Below are 21913 nucleotides of genomic sequence, written 5' to 3' on the forward strand. Positions count from 1 at the left end.
ATATATTACGTCTGGTCTTCTTTAATATGAATTTTTAGCTATAATGAATTTTTTAAACACCTACTTGCCATATTCTTATTAGAAGTTTCGAGACTCTATTCCTTGTAAAAAAAAAAAAAAAAAAAAAAAAAAAAAAATGCTGATGTTGAGTGACTTGATATGCGTCGAATTTTTTTTTATCACGAAATAAAGCACAAAAAAATCTAACCTGCTTTTTTATGATTATAAATTTGAAAATTATTACTTAATGTTAAACCTCAAAATATGTAACTCTTTCTTATTAAAACTGGCTCTGAAAAGACCACCCGGGATGCTCTTAAACGTTTTAACTGACAAGCTCTTATTTATCCTGGACACGCGTTTCCGGAATCTTTCTGACCACATGTCACGGTCAAGTTTTATATTTACTTAAAGGATACCAAACAACTAAAAATGTTACAACGATACTGAATAAACTCTTCCGCTGAAATGTGTCATTTACGGAACACCCTTTCCTTTAACTTCGATCTAGTTTGGAACTTACGGTGGGGGGCCCTGAAGCTTATAATAATAAAAATTTGTCTAGGGTAACTTCTTGTTGGGGTGATAGCTTTCGTATTTATATTAAAATATTATTTTTAAGTTTATTTTTTCTTTCAATAAATTTTGACTTAATATTTGAGTTTAAATAAATAAGTGTTGCAATTATGGAGTAAATTTTTCGTAAATATTAAAATACTGTCTGTTATCTTTGTCGAATTTTTCTGCTGTTAAGTTTTCTTCTGTTCTGAAATGTCATAAATATTAGAAGTCTACCTTCAGTAAATAGTTTCGAAGATTACTTAAAATGATTTATTTGAATAATTCTTATACGCATTTGTTAAACAAGCAATAAATATTATTTTAAGTTCAGTATCACCACATTTAAAGGTCAATACATTTATATTTTTATAAAATGTAAATATATTTAAATCAAATTCAAACATTTTGCTTTTGTTGTTAAACAAGTATTCATAAAAATGCATTATTTTGATCTCAGTTTTGTTGAAAATCTACTTATTCAGATTGAACGAATATATATATGTATTCTTTCTTTTGTTTAGCAAGCGAAAAATTGAGTTTAATGTTATAAAATGAGAGCATATTTAAATAGAGCTCATGCATTTTCTTCTTTGATTTCTAGAGATTGAATCAAAAATCCGATTTTATGAAAGGGAGAAACTTAAATAAGTACATCTGCAATTTAAATGGTGCCATGAGAAGAACGTACTTTGAAAGACTAAATTTATCAACTGTCCAAAAAAATTTTGCAGATTGTGAAGCGAGTTTTTATTTTTATCTATTATTTTTTATCATTAATTGTGAAGAATTCAGTCTTATATTTACGATGAGTTAATTAATACGGTTAAAATAATTAAATCTCGTTGTAGAAAACAATAATGCGATTAAATTACTAGCATGTACATTATATTTAGTTACAATATTATTTGTTCGCGTGTGCAATTATTTTAAAATATGTTTATGTTTTATACGCTTATTTTATAGATTATCTTATTATGATTTATAGATTATCTTATCTTGATTAGGCATTCTATTTTATAGATTAGATCTTAGAATATGTTTTAGTGACTTATTCTAAGATCTTGCTGTCTCTGATAGTAAGGTTCCGAGCTTAAACTCTGTTCTTATTAATTTGTATTTTATAGGATTACATATAAAGTATTAGTTGTAATATATATGTTACAGGCAAAGTTTGAAATCCGGCATTATATAGAATGCCTAGGCACTGCATATAATGCCTAAAACTAGCCGGCAATGTATGAAATGATTTATATTTCACACATTTCCTAGGCATTCTATAAAATGCCAAATGAGAAACCGGCAAAGTGTAAAATACATCTCCGATTCGTTTCGTAATGTAATGAAATGCAATTCATAATGTTATTCAAGCCCGCCATGCTACAACAAGTAGGTTAATTTCTTTTATTTTATATGAAAATTTTGTTTCCCTTAATAAGAAAGGCATAAATTATGTTTTGTTCAACTTTCATTTTTCTTTATGCATTTTGAATAAATGTTTTTTAAATGGCACTCTCATTATTTTCTCAGAATAAATTTTTGTTTTAGAAATGCACATCATTTACACAATAACCTCATCAGGACGTTTTTTTGATAATTTGCCTAAATAGCATTTGTCATTCTATGGAATCCCTAGGTATTATATGCAACGCCTAGGGAAAGTATGTAATACTTCTCACATTTCATACCTTGCCTAAAAGCATCCGGCATTATATGCAATGACTAGGCCAGGGATGGCGAACCAATGGCACGCGTGCCATTTATCGCACCCAGCACAATATTTTGGGCACGCCACCGATCACATTTGTTATTACACTATGAATTGTTATTACTCAAATGCTATTACACTATGAAGCATATGTAACAATTAAATTAAAATTCACAAAAAACACGCAAAATAATAAACAATTATTAATGAAAAAAATTAACAATTAATGCTAAAAAAGCAATTAATAACCATAAAAAACAAGCTGACAATAAATAACTAGCAAAAAAATCAACAGTCCTGCTTAAACTAACATCTTACAACCTAATATAAGTCATTTGTCATCTAATCTGCAGCAACAGAAGTCACACTGATGTTACTTTAAGTTGAATTACGCGTATAACTGAGACATTGCAAAATATTTTTTTTCTCAATGTAATTAAAGAGTTTTGAGTTGATAGTATTTAGCATTATAATTTTCCCAATAATCACGAAGGCAAAATTATTTGACGGCACGTCTATGACCTCATTAAACAATTTTTTGGAAAAAATGGCACATTGGTGTATAAAGGTTCGCCACCCATGGCCTAGGCATTCTATAGAATGCCGGCGTTTCATACTTACTACACGGTGACATATACATATCTAACATCCTTGATATTCAATGATAACCATAGGCGTGAGGGAAGTCACATTTTTTGCTTTCAGTTATACATACATTTTATATTAATATACTAACATATAAAAAAAATAAATATGCATATACACATAAAACTAAAAATAAGCGAACAGTTTTCGAAAAACAAAAAACGCCTATCGGGTTATAATTTGTCCTAGTTATTTGTTTTAAAAAATACAAGTTTATTTTTTATGACAATATCTCGTAAATTTAACTATTTAAACATTTGTCAACATGTAGCAAACATTAATGCTCCAGAGAATCTGAAATATTCCACACAAAACTATATTGCTAAAACAAACCCCTATTTACTGTTATTTATCGTGAAATAATTGACTCCGGAATAGCAAATATAACGGATAATGAAATTAAAGCAAAATTGAAACAAAAAATTTTGGGCTCTTTGAAAGAAAAAAGTAAGAAAAATTAAACTGCTCGATGATTGGTGCTTCGGAAAAAAATGGTTTTTCATATTCCTGTTATCGAGAAAGTGCAATTTCAATCGTTGGCAATTAAAGTAGCTTTCCCTGCTCTTCCTACATAATTCTCTTTATTTCGAATTACTACGACAACCGATTATAAATGTGCGAGTACATTAGAAATGGAGAATAACTGACAGTGACTATATATTTTGTTACGTTTGTTTTATAACGGATGATAAAGATTCCCTAAAACATACACTGAGTGCAGCTTTGCAAATAAGTATGTTTACTATAAAGAAGAAAAAAAAACGCGACTCAAATTTGTAGAATCACTAGAAAGGAAGGCAAGATGAAAGAACCAAAACCAGTTTAACTACCTGATAAAGCTTGTGGATGTTTCGTATCATCGCCCTTTAACTAATCTTTCCCGCAATTAAACAGATTTTAATGTTTCAAGTTTCGCTTTGCCCGAGAGTGATCAGTTAAATTTTGTTTTTTCCCAGCTTTATAATGCGAGTTTGGAACCCCTTATGTGCCTTACTCTCTGATTAGGAATTTTAAAATTACACTGTGGAAAAAATGCAAATATTCAATCTTTCCTAATTTGGATGTGTTGATTTCAAGTCTCAAATTAGTTTTACTAAGGCTAGCAGGTTTTTTTAAAGGACATTTTTGGTAAATATTTTGTTTAAATGAACAAGTTCAAAAACATTTTCTATAACAGGCTATCGTGTAAATGTTTTGACAAGCTTCTAAGAAAGTTAGATCACATTATCACATTGTAAAAATGCATAAGAACCCATGCCCGAAAATGTCGTCATACGTGGATAGGGGCACTTCCCTATTTTGGTCTGCTCTGAAGCACACGAAGAAAACAGTTCATAATAGGTAAGCGTATAACGGTATTTCCAAGCATGGGCTCCTATGCACAATATTATATTGAATTCAATGCTATAAAATGTTATCTTATTCAAATGAAACTCAAATACTTTTTTAAATCTGTGTTAAAAACGTAAAAAGCTACATAATTTTTAGTTCAGCAATGTCATCATATTTAAATTGATCCCTAAATTTCTTTATCGTTGTTCAACAATTATAAAACCACATTATTCACTTTTAATTCAGTGTTATTAAAATGCCAACTTATTTAATCGAAAATCATATATTTTTAACATTCTGTATATGCATTGTATTATTTTGAGTTCAGTAATATAAAGTGTCAACATATTCAAATGGAACTTGTATGTTTTCTTTCTACTCAGCTTTCGACCTCCCAGTCGCTTTATAAGCATCCTTTACTATAACCAATAACAAACAAAGATTACTCCTGTTTCAAAGTTTATTCAGAGAGCTTTTAGAGATCATGCAGTTTAGAGACATGTTTTAACATGTTGCTTACACTCACCCCACCCATTAGCAGAAGGTTGAAAAAACACGGGGGAGGAATGGGGTGATTTGAACTGGAGAGGTCAGGAAATATTTAAGACTGTTATTTGAAGATTTTTTTTTTCCATGGAAAATCCGGACAAACTACTGAACGAAAGATAGGATGTAACACCACGAGTGAGAATCAGACAAAACAGAACAGTGATTCAGACAAAATCTTAGGCTGAGCAAATGCACAAGCAACATCATTACTGTTAAAAATGAAAATTAAATAAAATCTCTCTTTCGGAAAAAAAAGAAGCAAGATGAACGTAAGAAAAAGGGAAATGTAAAAACACTATAAAATATTCCACATCAAATATGAAATTATGGTCATAAGTACCGGCACTTTGGGTGTATCATCCGTAAGATCTATTTTTCCATAACATCCATTCCTTCCGTAGAATATTGTACCGTATTACTTAGAGTGATTCAGTGATTTTGAGGTAATTATTACTGTAAAAATTACGATTAATCAGGTTTTTTAACGGCAAAAATGGATTGTACAGTAAAAAAGTACCAGCGGTCTGAGAACCGATATTTTTTACCGAAAATTTTTACAGTGTAGGCAGGACAAAGATTCCGATATTTTAATAACGATTGGTCTTAATTTGAAATTGCTTGTTTGATCACTTAAGATTTTCTTACTAGGATTCTAAAAACATACGTAATGAGTGGTCATTGCGGAATAGCTTGTATTTGCAAGGAATATATCGAAGAAATGCCAATTTCAAACAAAAGTAGACATCATAACCCTTTTAAGAATTAAGGTCTTTTAAATTGTTGTCATTAAACTAAATTTCAAAGTAAGTATTAAACTGTGCATAATAAACTAAACTAACTTGCATTCAGGCTAAATTTTAAAATTGTCAAAAAAAGGGACACTTTTATTTTTTCCCCTATCAAACCCTTCTACTACTTTAATTCTCACAAAAAGCCATTTACTTAGTACATATTTTTCAATAAACCCTTTATTAATTTTCTTACGACAAGCTACGTTATTTGCTAACCACATTTGATAAACCACCGAAAGTTAACGAAAACCTTTCACGGTTAGCCCTATGAAATAAGGAATTTAATTTGCAATCCGTGCTAATGATAAACTGCTGCACTGTGGTTAGTGCATGTCGGCAGCATTAAAGGAATATACCAGCCATTGCTGGAGTTTGGATCTAGACCGTTTAAGCCTTCGTTCTTATATTTTGAGCTTTAGTTATTTCTTCTAGAATCATCATTCATCCATAGACGTTGCTTAATCAAGTGAATCATCGTATTTACATCATACATTTTCTCTATGGGAAAGTTTCTGCTTTTAGAATCAATCATTTACTTGTAATTATCTATTAAGTCGCAGTATTATTTTGTGGCACAGGATGCATATTTTATAATTTTAAACTCTAAAAAAGAGAAAAGAAAAAAAAAGAACTGCTTGCAAAATAAATTTTACTCTGTTCTCCTCTTTTTTCCCTCACTTTCTGTGGTAGCATAACTTATCGTTTTGTTCGAAAGATAATAGAATTGCTAAAAACATTTTTATATCTAAAAATAAAATATATCAAAAAAATTCAATAATTAAATGAAATATTAAAAAGCATTTTCTCCTATACCATAGATGGCAGCAGCATACCTGAAAAACATAACTGAAAAAGCATTCAATCTAAATTTATGTCATGTATAAGTATAACATTATTAAAAGGCAAATAAAAGTAAACATAGTAATTTATTATTAGACTCTGGTACAATTTAAATAAAGTATGTATTACAAGTAAAATTGAAATGTTGTTGAGGGGTGAAAGAATTTAACTTAGACTGATTTGAAATATATCTGCATATAAAATGTATAATTATTTTAATCGTTAAAAATTTTGACACAAAGTTCAAGAATAAATAAGTTTAAACAAAATTTGAAAAGCTCTTGACTTTTATTTGTTTAACCTGGGTCTGAAATAAATATTAATTTTAAGGGGAAAGGATTTCTCCGGAGCGTTTGGAGACAAAAAAATGTTTTTCTTCCGCTGAAAAGAATTGAATGTTTTTCAAAAATCATTTAAATTTTTCTGAATGAAAAGTTTACCTTCATTGAAATAACCTTTCTAATTGACGAATATGTGAAAGAATAAATCTTTCCAAATGAGAAGGACTACTTTTAATGATGCTGCTATCTAGTGATATAAATAGGACATAAAAATTTCCCTTTCTTCAGTGACGTAAATAATTTGCTTTATATATGACTCATACGTCATTGATATATATTTTAATTTTTTTTTATAAAGAGAAAATGAGCATAATATTTAAAAAATTTTATTTTTCATTTATTTTTTTTTCCAAATCAGAAATGGTAAAATAAGTTCTTTATGATGAATAGAAAAGAAGTTACTCTCTGTTATTAAATTCTAAACCAAACGATTTATGTATTTATAAAGCTTTGTTGTAATGTTTGAAACTATACTTAATATTTTTTATGTAAATAATATTATAAATATATAATTATCATAAATAAATAATTATTATAAATAAATAATCGATTGTTATTATTAATCTAAGTTTCCTCTGACATCTAAATAAGTTTTTTTTCTTCTTTTTTTAACATAGACGCTTTCAACAGTGATCCTTTTTATTTCTTTATTCCTCACTTAAGAAAAGCATTATTTAAAACAGAATTATAGCATATAAGCTGATCGAAATCTTCAATTGCAATCAATAAGAATAGGAATTTCCGATTTTGTCACTGGTGCTGCCATCTAGTAATGATTAAGTATATAACAAATTTGGAGAGAGTATTAACTAGCATTTAATACGACAAACAAGTTAAATTTTTCTAATTTTTTTTGAAAGACTCAGTATGCATAGATCGAAAAAAAAAAAAAAAATCATTTTTCACTTATGTTAGTTTTTTGATAGTTTAAAATTGTAGATCAATCCTCGATGATAACCAAACCGAAGTTACTATTAAAATTTAAAGAAAATTATTTACTTATTTAAATCGATGAAAAAAAATAAAGATTTTATTCAATATATGTGTTTATAAATATAAATAATTTTTAGTTTCATATAAATGTTCATGCACGTAATTTGCTCGTAAAATTAAAATATTTTTAAATATGAAGAACTGAATACAATTTAAATTTTAGTCATTTCATGTTTAATTTAAAAAATAGTTAATATTAGTTAAATAGCTAAAATTCCTAGTCATTACAGGTTTAAGAATTGATATTTTTCTTCAATTGATTAGGACAGATTTTACCAAAATTGAAAATTTTTTAAATCAAAAAAAATTTTATACCGAAAGGAAAACTGAAATAGAATATTTTTCATATTATTAATTAAGAAAATGAAAGGCTATAGTTTCTTATGCGGGTTTAAAATGTATCATAGGTACTAAATTATAAACGATAAAAATGTACAATTTGAAAAATTTTAATAATTTTTTTTCATGAAAATTTAAATTTAGAGTATGTATTAAAGGATATAATTTAATAAATAAGAAATAAAAAAATATATAAATGTAAAATAAGTCTTTAGTGGTTGATTTATAATTATATAATTCTTTAAGAAATAAAGCGCGAAATAAATGCACTTGTGTCATCGCTGGGGATCGAACCCCGTACTCCTAGGTTTCTAAAGTAGAATTTAATTAACTTAAAATTTCTTTCAATCACTGAAATGAAAAATCTTTATAGTGTATTTTAAGAAAAGGCATTCTGTTGGCTAAATAAACCTTAGAATAATCTGTTCGAATATATTTACTCACTATTTCAATAAAGAAAATAAGAGTGCGAATTGCTGATTGCTATGTTAGGAATAATTTTGAGTAAATTAGGACTATGCTAACTACTAGCGTCTAGAGTTGAGTGTGGTAATGGCGCATCGATTTTCTGACCTATTTTAGCGTGAGTGGTTTGTCTTTAGTTTTTTCCAGCTACTATTTGTACCACTTCTTGGTGCTGCCATCTCTATTAGTTAACTTTTTAACTTTTAACTTTAACCTTTTCTATTTAAATAAAAGCTAAAATTAATCTTTTAAAATGCGGGTGAAGCACAATAATAAAAGTAACATTGTTTCTTTTCTGTAAAAATTGCATTTTATCGATTTTATGATTGAGAGAAATATGAATTTCACTGATTAAAATTGGCATGGATGGGGAATTGAATGCAAACATTAACACGATTCTACAAATCTTTAAAAAGTAATGTTTGAACAGGCTTGATTTTCGAGGAAGTTTTATTATTGTGATTTGGTTTTAGATTTATACCTAATTTTATCACCATGTCTTGCTCCGGATCATCGCTTATTTGTTTATAATTGTGTAAAATATCGCACTTCGTTTTTTTTTTTGGGGGGGGNTTTTTTTTTGGGGGGGGGGGGAGTATCGTAGCATGCTCGCGGAGTTGTCTAGATGTCTATTAGATAAAATGACACTTTAGCTAAAGGGAGATCGGAGAATGTCTTATACTCGCTGTGTTTTTCACCTAACAATTTTTCTTCATTTTTTTCCCTCCTCTGATTCCATACTAAGCACTTATTTTCAAAACAGGAATGTGCTTTCAACATGTGGCGACTTTGGTGTAGAAAGGCAGAAACGTAGAAGTGGTCAGCCTGGACTACCAAGTCTGAGTAGGTGGGAAAAACCTTTTGTTTTGTTATAAATAACTTAACATTTCACTTAAATGAATCCATTTTCAATATAAGCTCAGTTAAATTTTGTTATATTTATTTCCGGGTGCCAACTTTGGGGAGATTCTTTAATGTTTTGTTGAACGCAAATTGTATTTATAATTTGAATAAAAAAATTAACTTTATTCAAGACCGATAGAATGGGTGTAGTATGTAGTGACGCAGAAAAAGATCCGCCCATTTTTAAACTATGCTGTACAGCTAAAAAATTATTAATTTTAGAGCTTTTTTTAATATTTCAATTTCATCTCAGACATTCAATTTCTTTCCAATTTAGAATTTTCTGTTAAGTGAAATCTCTAATAATTTAATCAAATATCTAATTTAATCATAATTAAATTTTTTTTTTTGCAAAAATTTAAAAGAATTTTATATTGCTTGGATACAATTGCATTGGAGGATCGTCGTACTAAAATGTCGTCCTTTTCTCTGAATATTTTTAGCAATACTATAAAGATATTTGAAATTTTTATTTTACTGGCGAAGGTGTTTTTCGCTGTATCGAAACTAGCATACGTTTTTATGAAATAAATTTTTGCCTCTTAACGTTGGTAATCATGTTACTATTTTATGACATTCATGCTCCGTCTTGAGAGCCAACAGAGATTGTTACACTTCTAGTTTCTACGCATAGGTGTCACGGTTTTGACCGCTACCTGCGTAACTTTATTATTTGTTTTACATTTTTCATTAAATATACACTTAAATTAAAATTTATTAAAATTTAAAAATTTATTACGTTTTAAGATTTATTACGTTTTAATTTATTTAAATTTTGAAACTATTTGATTCTTTTGGCTGAAGGAAAATATAATGATTTTATTTTTGGCTGTTTAACAGTAGTTTTTTAAATTATGCGCATAGTCAGAAAGTATGTATCTAGTAAATCGTAACCAGAGTAACATGTACAATAAATAGTTTAAAATCTTTTAAAAAATTTATTGAACTTTTGGGCAATAAAATTTTTTTTTCTCAACTCCTTACCAGTAAAGTGTAATGAAAATTAAATTAATTTCATATTATTTGCAATACAATCGTGATTTTTAGCATCACATAAATGAGGCGAAATTCGTTTCTATAAATTTCACTAGACGGCGACACTAAAATTTACATGACTCAATTTTTATTAATCTAAGGTTTTTAACTTGGCTGTCAAGGGTAAGTATCTTTGTTTGCCATGGTTTTTAAGTTTCCTTTAAAGTAAATTCTACTTTTTTTCCTTTTTTAATTACCTTTAAACAAACATTTTAAAAATTAGAGAAGAAATTTGTTTAGTGCTGCCATCTTTACGATTTAGCGTAAACTAAATTTTAAATTCTGTGTGTTCGAGTAGGAACTTTACATTAATAGTGACAGAAAATACTTTTGTTTCATTTTCTTATTTAATTTATTGCAATTTCTATGCAGAATCGGAATGTCAGTTGCATTTTTGAGCACTTATATTTATTATTAAAGGTTATTTTATTGATAATTAGTTAACAATGCAACAATGAATAACTTTTATTACGTAATTGAGGTAAAAAATATTGAATTGTTTTTAAACTGGAAGAAGAAATTTATCTTTAATATTTAAAACTTTATGAAAAAGTGAAATTATACCAATGAAAATTTGGTTAATTTAACAGTTTCCTATAAACTAACTTAAATAAATGGGAAAAGTAGAATATTTCGAATTAATAATGATCTAGGAGGTTCTTGTTATAAAAAATTATTTGCACTTTCGTTACTGATGTGAAATAGAAATTCAAGATAAATTTACATTAGTAGATGATTTGAAATTTCTAAATCTTATTCTTTTCTTTTTTCTATCTTCCTTTCTTATTTTCCTTCCTTTTTTTCTTTTAACTTAGTTTAAATAATTAGCTTTTTGGTTTTGTAAGTATGTTTAATGTGCTGCCATCTGGTTGTACAATTTATCTTCTGTATCAGTTGATATCTGTAGTGAGAAAGAAAAATGCACCCTTTACTTAGACCTATGTCAGGGTCACAGAATCAACCTATTTTTTTAGTATTAATATTATAATATATAATTATAAAAGAAGATAGAGCTGTTCTTTTATCTTCCGTTTCATCTTTTTTTATTTGATATTATCAATAATTCCATTGCTAAGCTATGTGTGAAAGTCAATAAAAATTAAAAAATTAACTTTGTATTTTAGAGGAGAAATTTGGTGTATGTGTTCGAATCTAATAAATCCCACATTTTATAGAATCAGAATTTTCTGAGGTTTTATCAAAGAAATGTTGAAAAAATAATCTGTGTTGTAGGCTGCAGAAAGTCGCAGACTTTAGTAGATAATTGCATAAATTGTTATCAGTTTAATCATTATGATGATTTCAAAGGATTTGAAGTTTATTAAGCAATTCATACTGACAGCATATTTGTGCTTGTCTCTCATTTTTTAAAAAATTTTATAAAAATGCGGGAAATACATAAGACATGATATTTTTGCGCAAAATACGCATACACGTAATTATCTTCTTTCGTAAATATTTTTGATTACTAAAATATTGCTTACGTTTTCCAATTTAATACCTCTGTGCAGAATTGGGAAAAACAGGGCAGAAAAAATTGCAAAAAGTCAAAAATTTGATTTTTAGATATTGGAAGCAACTAGAGGATATCGTATGGTAAAAATAAACTATGTGTATGAATGATTGAGAGCAGAATGAATGGTTATTTATTCTTTTAATTGAAATAAGTAGGGGAGAGTGGTGTCAATTGTAACAGGGTACGATTGTAACAGAGCAAAAATTTCGAATGTCGGGTTCTAGATTTGGTCCCTAGGGGGCGCACAAGGTGTATTTAATAAATCTACATGTACACCCCTGCTGGCAACCATTTTTATGTACTTTTGAAAGAGTTACATCACAAAAGATATTTTCACGCTACGTAAGTACTTTTTCTGGTATTAGAATTTTATATTGTAACAAAGTAATTTTCTTTAAACAAATAAAAATTATTAACCGAACATGTAAGTGGACACCTTAATTAACATTTAAAAAAAAAAGATTAGTTTTGTTAATTAACTAGCATTGTTTTTAACAAATGAAGCTGAAATGGCGTCTTGGGGACGATTGTAACAATAAGTAAAGGGACGATTGTAACAGCTGAAAATAAATAATCTTATGTTTACAAACCATTACTTAACTCTTTAAGAACCACCAATAGTTTCCTATATCATTTATATTATGTTGCATGTGCATTATTTTATTTGTCACCTTTCACAGCATAAATTAAAATTTTTAACCCCTTAAAGTTAGAAGTTTAACACTTTAGGTCTCTGCTCATTATTATTTTTACTCCAAAATATCACTACTATTTTGATGAATAAAAAAATATATCACAACTATGATAATATATATAATTAACTATGTAGTTGAATTTATGAACTGTTACAATTGACCCCGTAAGTGGGGACAATTGTAACAAGTGCACGACTTTCAAAAATTATTAATAACTAATATAATAACATTTAAAATAAGGTATTTTTTTTTCTAGTAGAGAATAGTCTATTTTACTCGTCTGTCAATTAACACTAATAATATATTGGAGTTTTTGTTAGTTAAAAATAGTTAAGTAAAAAATGTTACAATTGACCCCACTCTCCCCTACTGAACTGGGGGAATCATTGTACTTATTTCACTACAGTTAAACTAATTAAAAAATCAGGCCAGATAAAAAACCAGATTAAACGATAGCTTTTTTTATCTCTTTCTACAACTACCCTATCTAAAAATGAAATCTAGGTAATAACAATTCCGTAAACGTACAGCAGTACTGGGTCTCTACCATAACCTATGATCCGTCTACACTAGGAAATGTTATATGTCAGTAGTATGACAAAGACTATGGTCGGGGAGTGAAAAAGTTATCATAAGGTGACGATTTTTTTTTCGAGATTCGAATGTGATTTTCCTGATATCTGTTTTCTGAGCTACGAGGCATTTCAGTATCTGCCCATTGATGTTCGAGGTTCAATTTCAATAGTTATATTAATATGCCGTGTTTCGTAAAATAAACTATGTAATTAGCAAAAAGAAATCTCTCAACTACTTGTTTTATTTGAGAATACATTATAAATATGTCAAAACATGTGTTGGTAGTGGTTGAGATATTTGATAAGGGCGAATTAATTTATTAATAATGCTTAAGCAAGCGCTTATTACCTGCTTCTGATCATTGCGTTGCGAAAAACTATTTTCGAGTCTGGGAGGAAGATAAAAAAGCTACATTCTCAACCAAACGCTTCATTTTTTGATTAGAATTGATTTTAATCAAACGATCGATTGTTGTTTCGTTTAAACGTTAAAATTTGTTCTACTGTTAAAATTTGAAAGAAAAAGAATAACGAATAACATGTAAAAAAAAGCTATTAGCTTTTTTTTTATAAAACCATCCCAAAACAGGGACTGTGAAAGTCCCCTGTTAGAGAAAATGCGATAATCTACTATTATTTTAGAGAATTTTAAGCCTATCCACAACCTAACCAAATTTTATTTTTGTTCATTTAAACGAACGAGAAAAAAAAGGAAAAAAAGAAACATAAAAAAAAAAAAGAATTTATAATACAGTGTAAACCTGTCACATCCCTCTAAGTAGATCACCATGTCCAAGTTGATTGGGACTTGTTGATTGACTATCTTTTCATCCAAGCTTTCTATCTTTTCATCCTTTTCATCAAGCTTGTGTAAGTGGTCAACTTAACAAATTTCACTGCGCAATATATAATTAAATTTAACATAATATATTGAATATAGAGTGAACGGAAAACTCTTTTTGTCAACACATGGTCTCCTATTAAGTAAATAAATAAAATTTTGCACAATATTTTATTGTGTATAAAATAGTAATACATGTAATTATCTAATTCCAAATTTTGAGGTTACTAATACAAAAAAAAAATTAATAAATGAAACAGAATTTTGAAGTTTTTAAATAGCTACATTTACTTTTTACTCATTAAAAAGTAATTTTTGCAAAAAAATAAAAAAGTTACGTTAATACCGAATAATCATGACACTATACAAATCACAGAAATTTAATTTTCGTTTCCGTTGTATTTAAAACGCATGAGAGCACTTTTTTACATCTCTACCTATCGCCGCCATTTTCCATGCTGAAAATATCGTTCCTACTAATGTTTTTAGTGATTTTTTTTTATCACCAGGATCACGTTTCTATGAAAAAAACCTGATTTCGACAGTTGAAAATTTTTAAATTTTGTCATGGCACCCGCAACCGTGAGAGTTTAATAATAGTTTTTGATACTGTTCTTATTTATTTTATCTGTTCTTATTCTACTCTCTCAAACGATATGCTTGTCTAGGCTCATGCATTGGCAAATTTATTTTATAATCATTTTGCATAATACATTAAATATTTAGTAAAATTTCATTATACTGGCTGAATGTCAGTTCTATGTACGAGGTAAGAAAAAACAGTCTTATAAGTCAATAATTATTAATTTGGTATTAATCAATATTACACAACCATAGAAAAAAAACTTGAAGTATATAAGGCTTGTAAAATCCCTTTTTTTCCATGATTGTGTAGTATTAAATTAATACCAAATTAATAATTATTGACTTATAAGAAAAAAAAATCTTATTAGTCAATAATTATTAATTTGGTAATAATCAATATTACACAACCATAGAAAAAAGCTTGAAGTATTTAAGGCTTGAAAAATCTCTTTTTTTCCATGATTGTGTATTATTGACTTATAAGAAAAAAAATCGTATAAGTCAATAATTATTAATTAGGTATTAATCAATACTACACAATCATGGAAAAAAGCTTAAAGTATATAAGGCTTGTAAATTTGTTTCTTTACAAATTGGGTCTTTTTTTCAGTTTTTTATAGAAACAATTTGAAACTTTGGATGAACCTTTTATCAAAAACAGCCTATTAATTGCAAAGTCTGTATCTTACTATATGGTATATCTTACGATTTTTTTAAAGACAGTTAACTATTAAATGTAGAAAATATTCCATAAAGTATTCGCCCTCCCCCAGTCTGTAGCTACCATGTCAATTAAAATTTACTACATAACAACCAGATTATCATTAATTTTTCGCATTAATAATTCAAAACGATCTCATTTCAATTGAAAATATTTTACTCATTAAATAAATAAGGAGAATGCAAATTAGAAAACTTACTTTAAAAGTATTAAGAAATATTCAAATATTCCTTAAGTTAGCTTGAAGTGAATTCAATATCTCTATTTACCAAAATAGTAACAGAAGCATTTCAAATAATTTATTTCATGAATAATTTACTTCAAAGACTTTTTAGAAGCAATACTAATAAAATATAACAGAATAAACATAAACGGTTTGAAAGAAAAATGTTGAAAATTTGTTTTCATTTGAAGCATTTAATTCGAAGAATATCATTTAGTATTTAAAATAAATGGAAAATCTTTTATACTTTAAATGCAGTGAAAATAATTAATTATTTTGAAGAGACATTTTTTTTTTGGATCTGAAGATTAAAGTTTATCTGATTATTTTAATTAGTATGTCACGTTAATCTCGGATTCAAAATGAAGAAAAGAAAATTGGATTTTGGAACTTTAATCATGCAAGTGATAAATGGATTAATAATTGGCTTAGATCTATAGGCTGAATAGAAAACAGCCTCAACAACGAGAATGGGCAATTAGGATCTTGCTTGAGGCTATATCCGAAGGTGTTAACTACTCCGTGGAGAGAGCTTTTGGTGTAAATATGGTACGACCTACTTCAATGTTCCTGCATTGTATTGTAGTTTTATCATTCTCTTAATGCTACCCGGGAGACACAATTTGAGATCTAAGAAGTATGTAATTTATTTGAACTTCTAAGAAAATAAGAAATTTAATGTAAAAAGTAACATATAGGATAAAAATATGTATCGGGAATTAAATCAGAGTAATAAGCTTTATGAATCAGGTATTTGTTAATAATGCTCATAAATAGTTGGACGAACTATAATATTTCAATTAAATTAAAAAAAACAAACTTAATGGAATTTAATTTCAATAAATTTGAAGAAGGCGCTATAAAAAGGGAGAAATTTTTCATGGCAAATTCTGTTTCATTTCCATTGATAATTTGAAAGTTAAGAGAAAAATGAGTTCAGGTATATCTAGATTCATACGTTTGATTGATGATTCATATGTTTGATATGAAGATTCATATGTTTGTTTAAATGTTTTAAAAATATCAAAATGCAAATAAATGAATGCAGAATTACTTCTCTAATGCGCAATCCTGAGTAATTTTGCCATTATTTATTTGCATTTGGAAAACTTTTTTTTTCCAACTTTAACTTTGAACATCATTGTTTACTGTTCACTATAAAAACTGTGGCGTGATATCTCTCCGAATATGATGTTGAACAAACCAAAAACATTGAGTGAAGTAGCTCTTTATTCTGGGTTCACATCAAATCGAGCTTTCATAAATGATTTAAAGGGTGTAATTTAAATACAAAAATTTAAAATTGAATAATCTTACACAAATTTTTTTAACCATAGTTGAATAGCCAACCCCATTTTGAGTTTACGACTACCAATGTTTGCCTTTTTTGCCTTGTAATTATGAATCTAATCCGGACAACAAGGGAATTACTGGATCAAGTATTGGGAGAAATTTACCTTCGTGAAGTACCATTTGATGGAACTAAAATGCATTTGCTTCACAAGGAGAGGAAAACCACGAAAACCTCCCATTCTTAGTCTGGCGGCAAAGGACTCTAACTCATGATCCATCTACCACTGAGGATATTTTACGTCAGCACTGTGGTCCGTGCGAGCCGAGTGCGGAACTCGTATCGACCAGCCATCGCTGGGATTCGAACCTATTTCACCTTATTAGGAGGCGAAGGCTCTATCCCCTGAGCTATTTATACCAAATTTTTACGCTTTTGAACATTATGAAAAATAGTTTTACTTCAGAAAACAACAAGGCGAGATTTGAATTTAAAAAAATGTTTGACGAAATATCGCAAATCTGGGAAAAAGCTGGCAAAAGTTTGTTATAATTTTTAACGCCGATGTTCATCAACAGAAACAAAAATTCAACACTTAATATCTATGCATGTTCTTAGTTGTGAAATAAGGACAATTATATTTTTGTTTTCAAATCTCTGAGAACTACTGTATGAACTGATATTATAATGTAAAATTTTTAACCACTTTCATTCTTTTAAGCCTAGTTCGATTTCGTCTAAATATTTTCTCCGTTTTACGCTGATGTTCGATTTGCAAATTAATTTTTCGTTAAAGAATTAGTGTATATATGCATTCTAAATTAATGATTCTCACTTTGTTTAGCAAAATTAACTTTACTTACTTCTATGTAAATCTCACTGTAATTGTATACTTAATGTTCTTGAACAAAAATGGTGGCTAACCGAACAGTTACTAAATAGATGTAGAACAGTAATAAATAGATGTAGAGATATTATATTTCCCCCCACAGCTTAATGCAACTCTTTTCATAGCATGGCATAACGTAATGACAACTAAATTATTCTTGAAATAATTTATTATCTTACTTTATATATCAGAAAATAATAATTTATAAACATTTTGTTAATAAGGATTTCTGCTGAGGATATCTTTACATTTAAGCAAGAATGCATTCTACTGAAATTGAGTTGCAAAAGATTAGCATAGGACTCTTTATTAAAATTCAATTAGTATAAAAGGCGCTATTCTCTGAATTATATGTATATTAACTGAATCACACGCATTTAATAACCAACTTCCGGATGACTGCACTTTTAAAAATTTTGTTTAGTATGTAAAACCATAAAACCGCTTTAATTCTCTGTAACTTTAATATGAGGCTAATTTAAACTATATTTCCGTATTCTTTAAACTTAATAAATGATGCTATTGTTAATCTTAAAAGGAAGTTCGGTTCAGTTTTATACTAATTAAGATTTAAGCAAATCCAAGTCATGGTTCAACGCTGGACTAATTTTTCTGATTGAGTAGCGCAATATATCTTCTATTTAAAGTTTTGTAGCATTGATAATTAAAATTAAAATTAGCATTGATAATTAAATGATGGAAAAATTCATTATAGTACCTAAAAGCAATGTTTTTCTCACAGAATGACCGATGTCAAGGTTGAACTGTTAAACAATGTACTAAAATGTCGAATAAATTTCCTGAAGCCTTAATACCGTATAAAATTGATTCAGTTAAAGATGCACCATAGTATCTTGTAATCAAGATTAAACTGATTTAAGCTGTACAATAATATGGTTCAATACTGTTCTACATGGTCTAAAATGTCTCACAGTGCAAGTTAATGCCTCTAAATTAAATTTAGCAAGTTCTACTTTTGAAAAAAGATGAAATACTGAGAAAACAACATGGTCAAAACTACTAGAATATGGTAAAATTTACCGTATTTCTGGTTCTATAAAAACACCAGAAATCTTGGTAAATTTTTACCGAAGTTCCTTGGTGATTATTTTGATAAAATTAATAATAAAATATGGTTTTATAATATGTCATGGATATAATATTTTTTAATTGTATCATAATACTATAGAGCATGGCCATACGAACAATTTATTCAGTTAAATTTGCTTTTCAGATTTTTTACAAAATGTGTGGTAATGAATTTTGAAAACCAGAATTTCCGGTAAACCATTACCATATGAACAGAAAAATTACCAAATGATTGGTTTAAATACCTCATATTTTGGTTTTATTAACAGAAATAGAGTAGTTTCTTTACCAGAAATGTTATCACAGTAGTTTTACCAGACATTTTTTCTCCGCGTATAAATGAAGTTCTATCTTTTCTAAATGGTTATGATTTTTGTCTCAATATATGATCTACTTCCTTATCTTCCTGGATTTGGAAATAATTCGATTCTCACAAAAGCCATCCTAATGTTGAATCATAACATCAAGCAAATTTGCTGCTATTTGAAGATGTTTAAATTTGTGCTACAATTTTATACCGTAATTAGCTTGCAATGTACGATATTGGAGTTCAGAACGCTATAGTGTTTTTTCAACATTGCATAGAAACGCATGAAAAAATCTTAATTTTATTTTTGATACTAGACAAACGATTTAATTTTTATATCAAACATAATTTTCTTATTGATTTATAAAAATATGCAGTTCAGTAAAACTCATCCTTTTCTACGTCATCCTTTTTCCTTTTTGATCGAGCAACGCATCCTTTTTCATCGAGCGAAATTGCTACTATTTTAAGATATTTAAATTCGTGCGATATTTTTATACCGTAATAAGCCTGCAATTTACGATATTGGTGTTCAGAACACTACAATGTTTTTTCAACAATGCATAGAAATGTATGAAAAAGTCTTAATTTTAATTTTTCATTCTTTACAAACTATTTAATTTTTCTATCAGGCATAATTTTCTTATTGATTTATAAAAATATGCAGTTCAGTAAAACGTATCCTTTTTCTACGTCATCCTTTTTCCTTTTTGATCGAGCAACGCATCTTTTTTCATCGAGCAACACATCTTTTTTCCTAGAGCGAATTTGCTGCTTTTTTAAGATATTTAAATGGTGTTCAGAACACTACTTTTATTGGTGTTCAGAACACTACAATGTTTTTTCAACAGTGCATAGAAATGTATGGAAAAAGTCTTAATTTTAATTTTTGATTCTTGACAAACCATTTCTTCAAACATTATTTTCTTACTAATTTACATTATTAATTACTAAAACATTATTTTCTTACTGATTTATAAAAATATGTAGTTCATTAAAACGCATCTTTTTGCTAAGCTTAAAAAATATTTCTAACTTCATTGATTTAGACTAGAAACAAAACTGCGAGAGATTAAATACGAGGCATAATATTTCCAAATAAATGTCGCTCAAGAGTTGCCTTTTATTCTTATATTTCATTTAGATCTAACGCTATCGCTCTCTTCATATGATCTAAGACCGCATTCTTACTTCTATTTTTTTATGAAAGTGCTACCAGCAAATAGATTATTCAGTGTGACATATGTCCGTTTTATTTTTCATTGAGCCGGAGGGAAAAAAGTGGGATATTTTAGTAAAATAAGAAATTCTAACCAAAATTAATCACGCAGTTTTGTATTAACTATTTAAAGGTACTGCTGCATAGCTTCTGGCAAGAAAGTTTTGGATGAAAATGTTTGAAATTTAAGTGTTTGTATTTGAGTGTAATAAATAACTCATAAAATTTCTAGCGCAAAGTTGGAATTAAGTGATTAGTCTTGTTAATGACTAAAAGGAGTAAAGTTGCTGGTCAAGAAAAGGTTTAAGACTTTATTACTATTTCCATTTCGAAATATTTTAATTTAATAACAATGATAATAAATAATAATTATTATTATTACATAAAATGATAATAATAATAATAATAATAATAATAACAATAACTGAAATATTCAGGTTTAACTTACGATCAAAAGTACCAGCACCCTGTGAGTCAATACTTTTTACCGTAAAATCCATCCTAACCGGAACATGTTACGGAACAAAAATCTGTTATAGCGTAATTTTTACAGTAATAATTACTGTTAAATCACTGAATCCCTTTAAATAAGATAAATATTACTATAAAAACTACGGTTTATTACTTTACCGAAAAATGAATTTTACAGATGATGCACTCAAAGTTCGAAATTTGTTCCGGAATTGTTTAGATTGTACGTCAATATATTAACGTTAATAATTAAATACTTTACATTACAATTCCCAGAAAAGTTTGATCATAATATCATGCAAACTAGTAATCTTAATAGGTATTAAATTTAATCATATTACATGTTTCTTTTTAAGGTCCACCAGATTATCATGCAATTTACACAAAAAAATAATTTGCATGGTGAAAGGGTTTATCTTAGCACCGTATTAACGTTACTACAAATTTAAAAAATACAGTTTAACCAGTTTCATAATATCAAACAGAGCATTAATCAATAGTGTAAAAATACAATGCAATACAATACCCTAAAAATACAATAGTGTAATAACTTGATTAACGTAACATTTCAATTTTAATTATGCTTGAAAGTAGTTTTAAACTATGTAGAAATAACATAATTTACATTATTATTATACGTATAATATTTAGTATTACGTATAATATATCATAATAATATCTTATTATGATTTTTAAATTCTTTTTAAAGTAGGTGTGGATGATGGGAAATTAGGTTTAAAAAAAATCTTGATTGAAATTAAAACACTGGGGATATTTTTTCCCTTGCTGTATGTGATTTTTTAGCAGATCTTCGAAACTTTCGCTTCACCAATTTCAATCCGTAAAAAACAAAACGTTGAAATTTAAAAAAATATTATTTTTTTCTTCATCTCTATCATTTTATCTTACCAACTAGATACTGTCATGATATTCAGCTACCTTTTGTATATCTAGATCCCAATGAAATATATATATATATAATGGCATAACGT

Source organism: Parasteatoda tepidariorum, chromosome 3 (assembly GCF_043381705.1).
Source record: "Parasteatoda tepidariorum isolate YZ-2023 chromosome 3, CAS_Ptep_4.0, whole genome shotgun sequence".
NCBI lineage: Eukaryota > Metazoa > Arthropoda > Arachnida > Araneae > Theridiidae > Parasteatoda > Parasteatoda tepidariorum.